Here is a 7,500-nt window from a genome sequence, read left to right on the forward strand (position 1 = left end):
TCACTGCACAAAACTCCATTAAAAATAATAATTTACATGCAACAGACACAATTTATCATTCAACAAAATAAAAGGGCCGACGAATAATCTCTGTTGTGTAAATTAGCTACGCTTTGGCCTTTGTTTACAGTGTGGTTGCTACAATGGCATTATCTATGTCACATCTGCTGCTCAAGGAAGTCAAAGTACACACTTCACCCAATAGTCAAACCTAGGCAAGAGTTTTAGCGAAATCTTAAATATCATGATGTTAATTATGTTTTGGTGAAATAAGTGGATAAACTGTTGTGTACTCTTTAAGATAAGATATATAAATATAAGATAAGAGATATAAATACAATCAGAAGGTAGGTGCATCCATTCACTTGACTATTGGAGAAAAAGTGGTCCAAGATGGTTGGAGGGCGCCCTAATCATTTCTGCAAATATGAACTATTACTAGCACAAAGAATAATTATTGGTATTGGTATTTGATGTAAATATAAAATGCATTTTACAATGTTTGTTGTTATAGAAGACATAGCATGAAACTACATATGTAGCTCATTATTTTACATTGTGGATCTAAAATGGCTCAATAATAGAAATGAGACCTTGACTTCCTGTTTAAAACGTATTAGCCCCGCCCCCTCATAATGTAATTTCACCATAGCAAGCAGCGGATTTTCATTCACATGTTTTTATTATTAAAAGCAGTTTGACCAGGAGTCTGTATTTATTTGTACAGGGATGTGGGCGGGGATAGGGGGTAAGCAAAAACAGAAATGTCCCAAGCGCTCCAGCCTTAAATGCGGGACAATGCAAGAAACATGCCTAAATCAAGTGAAATACAACTCTGAGTAAGTTTATGATGAAGGAACACTGTTATGACATTGTAAAAGCTCTTAAAAATAAAGTGTACGTAATATTTCCCATTTAAATATCCCAACAAATTAAGTTTATGGCCATTCAAAACAAAAAAAATCATCAATAATAATCTGAAAAACAAAAATTACATTAATAAAAACGATCAAACTCAATTTTTTAGTAAACATTATATGAGTAATACATGCAAAGATAATTCAACAATGTTTTATACTCAAGTACCAGCAGTAAGTTCATGTCCAATATCCCATGGTGCATCAGAGGCTCACATGCAGAACAAAATTTAGAACGTCGACCAAGAAACTGTGCCTAAAATAAGCCTCATTTCCTGATAAAAGGTGGGTCCAGCTGTGCCGTATGAAAGCAGGATGTATTTTGAGCAGGCAGAATTCAGAGCACGCAGTCGGTCTATTTTCAAAACTAGAGCTGTATCAATGAATGCCTCACATCTCGGGCCAGATTATTTATTTTTTTCACCTTTCAAAATCAAATTCCAGCGTGCACCGATCACTGGCGCACATTTAAACCATCAATGACACTCACACCGTCAATTGGTTAGAATATAGCCTTCCTATTTTTTCTATTCTTCAATTTGACCTCATGTGGATTTCAGTGGGATTTTAAGAGATCAGAAACAAAGACCAGAGAATAAACTGCTACTGGACACAATTAGAAACGAAATACTGCCTGAATCACTTTGGATAAATCATTATGACAGTCAATTCTACAAATAATTTTAAAATGTTATGTCCAGATTTGTCTCTTGAAATATATTTTGTCACATTTTTTATTTCATTAAAATATTTGAATCCAATTTGAAAAGGTCCGACAAAATGCTACAGCTAATTGAGGAGTAAAAAAAATAAAAAAAATAAAAATAAACAGTTAATCAAATCCAGTCCATTCTCACAACACATAATGAGCTTTCCCTCAAACTATTGCATTTAAAGTTAATAAGTATGTTTGTTAATGTGCACATGAAAAACATTAAAACCATCCGACTATTTGCTAAAAACAACTGTGATCAAATGATTATTAGTTTAATTGTTGGGGACAGTGCATCCCACGCCAGATTGTAGGCACGGGATGATTTCCTTCTGTTGTTTTGCATTTGCACTCACAAAACCACTCTCTTTTCAAGGTGGGTGTGGTGCCACGCTCAAGGGCACAATTATAGTAGCACTTTAACCACTGAGCCACTGCTGCAGGTTTGTTCTCTTATTACGATGCAACCCTTGTCAAGGTAAATGTATGATATGTTGAGTTTATTGGTGTAAAGGCAGATACATTTCACTTTGAGAGGACCACATTTGATTTCCTCACATTCACACATGCTTCCTGATGTTTCCATTACTTATGTTGTTGTATTAATTTCTAGTGTCAATGTATTTCATGATTGATCATATACAAAATAATGCAGACATAATTTTGGATCCCTTGAACACAGCAGCATAGATCTTGCATCGCTTTCCTGCCTTGGCTGTGATCAATATTTGAATATTTCTGGTAAGCGTCTGTTTTCAAATTCATCTTAATAATGAGCGCTGCTGAGACACGACGCCTTGCTTCTGATGCAAATGTCAAACTGTGCTCCGACAAGATGAGAATCTGACATTCAAATTTGCCATTTTGTATCACCCAGCATGCTGATTTGTAAGTTTCTCCATCTTAATAAATGTGCACAAATTGAAAAAAATCCTCGTAAATTGATTATATTAAAGTTTAACTTGCTGGTGTAAGAATAGTTATGTTGAGGATGAGCCTGTGATGACAATTTTCAACTTATTGTTCAGCATATAACCATCTGAGCTCATGAGGGATTAAAAAAAGAAAGAAAAAAACAACCTACTGGTTTAAAAAGGAAACTACATTCACAATATTCACAAAAGAAACTACATTCACAAAAGAAACTACATTCACAAAAGAAACTACATTCACAACATTCACTAAATAAACTACATTTACAACATTCACAAAATAAACTACATTCACAACATTCACAAAAGAAACTACATTCACAACATTCACAAAAGAAACTACATTCACAATATTCACTAAAGAAACTACATTCACAACATTCACTAGAGAAACTACATTCACAACATTCACTAGAGAAACTACATTCACAACATTTACTAAAGAAACTACATTCACAACATTCACAAAATAAACTACATTCACAACATTCACAAAAGAAACTACATTCACAACATTCACAAAAGAAACTACATTCACAACATTCACTAGAGAAACTACATTCACAACATTCACTAGAGAAACTACATTCACAACATTCACAAAAGAAACTACATTCACAATATTCACTAAAGAAACTACATTCACAACATTCACTAAAGAAACTACATTCACAATATTCACTAAAGAAACTACATTCACAACATTCACAAAAGAAACTACATTCACAACATTCACAAAAGAAACTACATTCACAACATTCACAAAAGAAACTACATTCACAACATTCACTAAAGAAACTACATTCACAACATTCACTAAAGAAACTACATTCACAATATTCACTAAAGAAACTACATTCACAACATTCACAAAAGAAACTACATTCACAACATTCACTAAAGAAACTACATTCACAACATTCACAAAAGAAACTACATTCACAACATTCACTAGAGAAACTACATTCACAACATTCACAAAAGAAACTACATTCACAATATTCACTAAAGAAACTACATTCACAACATTCACAAAAGAAACTACATTCACAACATTCACAAAAGAAACTACATTCACAACATTCACTAAAGAAACTACATTCACAACATTCACAAAAGAAACTACATTCACAACATTCACTAAAGAAACTACATTCACAACATTCACAAAAGAAACTACATTCACAACATTCACAAAAGAAACTACATTCACAACATTCACAAAAGAAACTACATTCACAACATTCACTAGAGAAACTACATTCACAACATTCACAAAAGAAACTACATTCACAACATTCACTAAAGAAACTACATTCACAACATTCACAAAAGAAACTACATTCACAATATTCACTAAAGAAACTACATTCACAACATTCACAAAAGAAACTACATTCACAACATTCACAAAAGAAACTACATTCACAACATTCACAAAAGAAACTACATTCACAACATTCACAAAAGAAACTACATTCACAACATTCACAAAAGAAACTACATTCACAACATTCACAAAAGAAACTACATTCACAACATTCACAAAAGAAACTACATTCACAACATTCACAAAAGAAACTACATTCACAACATTCACTAGAGAAACTACATTCACAACATTCACAAAAGAAACTACATTCACAACATTCACTAAAGAAACTACATTCACAACATTCACAAAAGAAACTACATTCACAATATTCACTAAAGAAACTACATTCACAACATTCACTAGAGAAACTACATTCACAACATTCACAAAAGAAACTACATTCACAACATTCACTAAAGAAACTACATTCACAATATTCACTAAAGAAACTACATTCACAACATTCACTAGAGAAACTACATTCACAACATTCACAAAAGAAACTACATTCACAACATTCACTAGAGAAACTACATTCACAATATTCACAAAAGAAACTACATTCACAACATTCCAGTGCCTTAAACTGTAGGCAGAAAACACATCCAGGTGTTTCTCCCTCTCAGTTTCGTTCAGGCCGTGGCTCGTGCTCGGCCCAGAACCTTCAGAATTCCCTCACTGAGCTGCAGAGGCTGCATTAGCGCTGACTCATGATTGGTGCAGCAGCTGGGTTTTGGTGACCGTTCAGATCAGAGAGACTTTCCAACTGGATTTAGAGCTAATCATCCATCTGACCATTATCGTTTGCTTGATCCGGTGCCGGGTCGCAGAGGCAGCAGTGTGAGCGAGGAGGCCTAGAATGTTCTTTTCTTTATTTGTTATCATTATTATCATTATTTTACCAGATACACATAACTTTGGAGAAAAAATGCACTCATAATTATCTGGACATTTATATTTCACTGGTGCAGATGGGTCAAAAATATTTGAGATATTGTTTAGGTCTGTTTCATAAAAAAAAATGAAAATAATCCAACTTGAAACTGGCAACCTAAACTAGATATGTGAGGCTCATTGTGCTTTCTGTTTTCTTGAGAACCAAATCATCAACATCAACACTTAAGAATAAAACATTACAACTTTTATCAGTAAAGTCAGTTAACATGTTTACTTGTCAGATCAGGTCATGTTAATCAAATGTTTAATAAAAAACAATCCCCCTCCCTTTGAGTTAAGTTATACCGTTTTTTAAAATTGGTTTTAGCTGTTTTATTTTTGATTTGATTAATTTAGAAATAGTTTTGTTTTATCAGCTGAGTACACTGAGTTGTTTTCATGACAGTGATCAGTATTCTTCGACACGATCTGCTCCCGCAACATTTCCCGTAGCAATACATCACCACCCAATATGTTACCTTGGCAGGCCCTTCTTGACCCTTGACCTTTGAACTATCGAGCATGGCAGGGCTGGAGCTGTAAGTGCACAGTCACACACTTATCCAAGAACAAAGAGGGAGAGAGTTCCTGTGGGAGTTCACAGCACACAAAGCTACACTCCAAGGACATCAGACAAGGAGACTGCCACAACAGTCGCTCCAGACATGAAAAAAGGGAAAAGAAAAATCAGAAAACATGTCCTCATTCCTTGTGTGCAGGTCTATTTCTGTCCGTGCGCTCGTGTGATGGGAGGGCGCTCCAGCTAAGAGGCATGAAACAGCATGTGGAACACTGTAAACCAGAAAGGAGTTGTCGGAATCATTTACAATATTTGCAGAGTGTCCAAATAGAGAAACTGCACCCCCGAAATGAAATGAAACAGAACTGAATGGCTGAATTACACGTTTACACAAATACAAATAAAATAAATATCTAGGTTAAAATTATCTCAGTTGCCAAATCAAAGCTTGCTTAAGATAAATGAATGCAAATTGCTGTAATTATCCACTTCTAGGAATGCCCGAACCATCATAGTTGAATGGTCATTACTTCAATAGAAAGTTCAACTAGGATAAGACTAATTAAGTAGAAATCGCCACAGAACTTCTATTTGAATGTCATACCGTATTGGCTGTCAAATTAAGCTCTTTGGTGATGTGGGATTCATATAATGTAGTAAAAGGCTATGGTAATGATGAATTTAGTCAGAAAAGACAATGCCCTGCGGAAGGATTGAGCTTTGGTTGGCAGAAATATTACATTCACATACAATTTGGGAAATGGTCAGCACAACCAGCACAAACCAAGATAACGGACTATCTTGGTTTGATTTGATGTTGTTATACTCCCGAGACACACAAACAGGATTTTGATTTTATTTGGATTTGGGCAGCAGATGTGACATATGCAGTCGATGCCATTTTGTATGCAGATTTGCAGATTTGATTGCACATTCCCTTGACCTAAGTGTAGTTTTGATTGCACATTCCCTGAGCCTATGTGTAGTATTATTATTATTATTATTAGCGCTGCTGCTTTCCCCAGCTGTAGAACATACTCTTATGCAGGTGCTAAAATCCAAGACCTAATAACATACATAAGGCAAAGACAATCTCTTATGTTTCAGCAAACTATGAACTCTTGGCAACAACTATTGAAAGAGGAGAGCTGTATTTTCTCTGTTATTCTACCTACATGTACAAATGGCTCAGTATTGTTTAGTCTTATTTATAGTGCTCGAAACTTTTTGTCCTGCATGTGGCTATGGGTTCATTGATAACTTTAAGTCTTTCTAGAAAAAGAGAAACTTGTTTAGAGAGACTACAGAGGCCTGAAGGTTTCAGTTTCAAATACCTTAGATGACATTCAATCCTCTCAACTATGACTCCAAAATGGGCTTGGAAGTCCCATTGACTGTCCTCAAAGCTCTGCGTCAGCCTTCTCTATCTACATGCTGCCTCGATGTGTTGCCTACCAGATTATTAAAGTTTGTGTTTGTGTCACTGAAATAGTCAAAATGTCTCTTGAGTCTGGGACAGTCCCAAGAGCTTTGAAAACAACAGTCATTAAGCCTCTCCAAAAGAAGTGTGGTCTTGAAGCTACAGTAATGAAAAAGTATCGGGCCATTTCAAACCTGCCCTTTCTATGAAAAGTCCTTGAAAAAGATGTCAATCTACAGCTTCCAAACTTCCAGAATTACTTTTTTATGTTTTCCAGTTTGAATTCAGGTTGTACCTCAGCACTGAGACGGCCCCCATTAAAGTAATAAATGACATCCGACTGAGCAGTGACTTAGGCAAGGTCTCAGTCTCAGTACTCAGTCCTTCAGAGACTAGAGGACTGGGAGGGCATCACTGGCACTGCCCTAAATTGGTTGAGGTCCTATCTAGAAGACAGAAAATACTTTGTTGAGATTGGTACCTGTATCTCAGACCACATGGCTTTAACCTGTGGGGCGCCCCAGGGGTCAATCCTGGGACCTCTTTTATTCAAACTATACATGCTGCCGTTAGGACAGCTTTTACGTAATAGTGGTGTGTCATAGTTACACAGATGACACTCAGATCTATGTTTCAATGACGGCAGGTAAATATGGAGCAGTGGATTCTCCGCATCCAACGGATTGGT

The sequence above is a fragment of the Eucyclogobius newberryi genome, unplaced genomic scaffold (assembly GCF_026437365.1).
Source record: "Eucyclogobius newberryi isolate DKJ021-1_F unplaced genomic scaffold, fEucNew1.0.hap1 SCAF_12, whole genome shotgun sequence".
In the NCBI taxonomy this organism is placed as follows: Eukaryota; Metazoa; Chordata; class Actinopteri; order Gobiiformes; family Gobiidae; genus Eucyclogobius; species Eucyclogobius newberryi.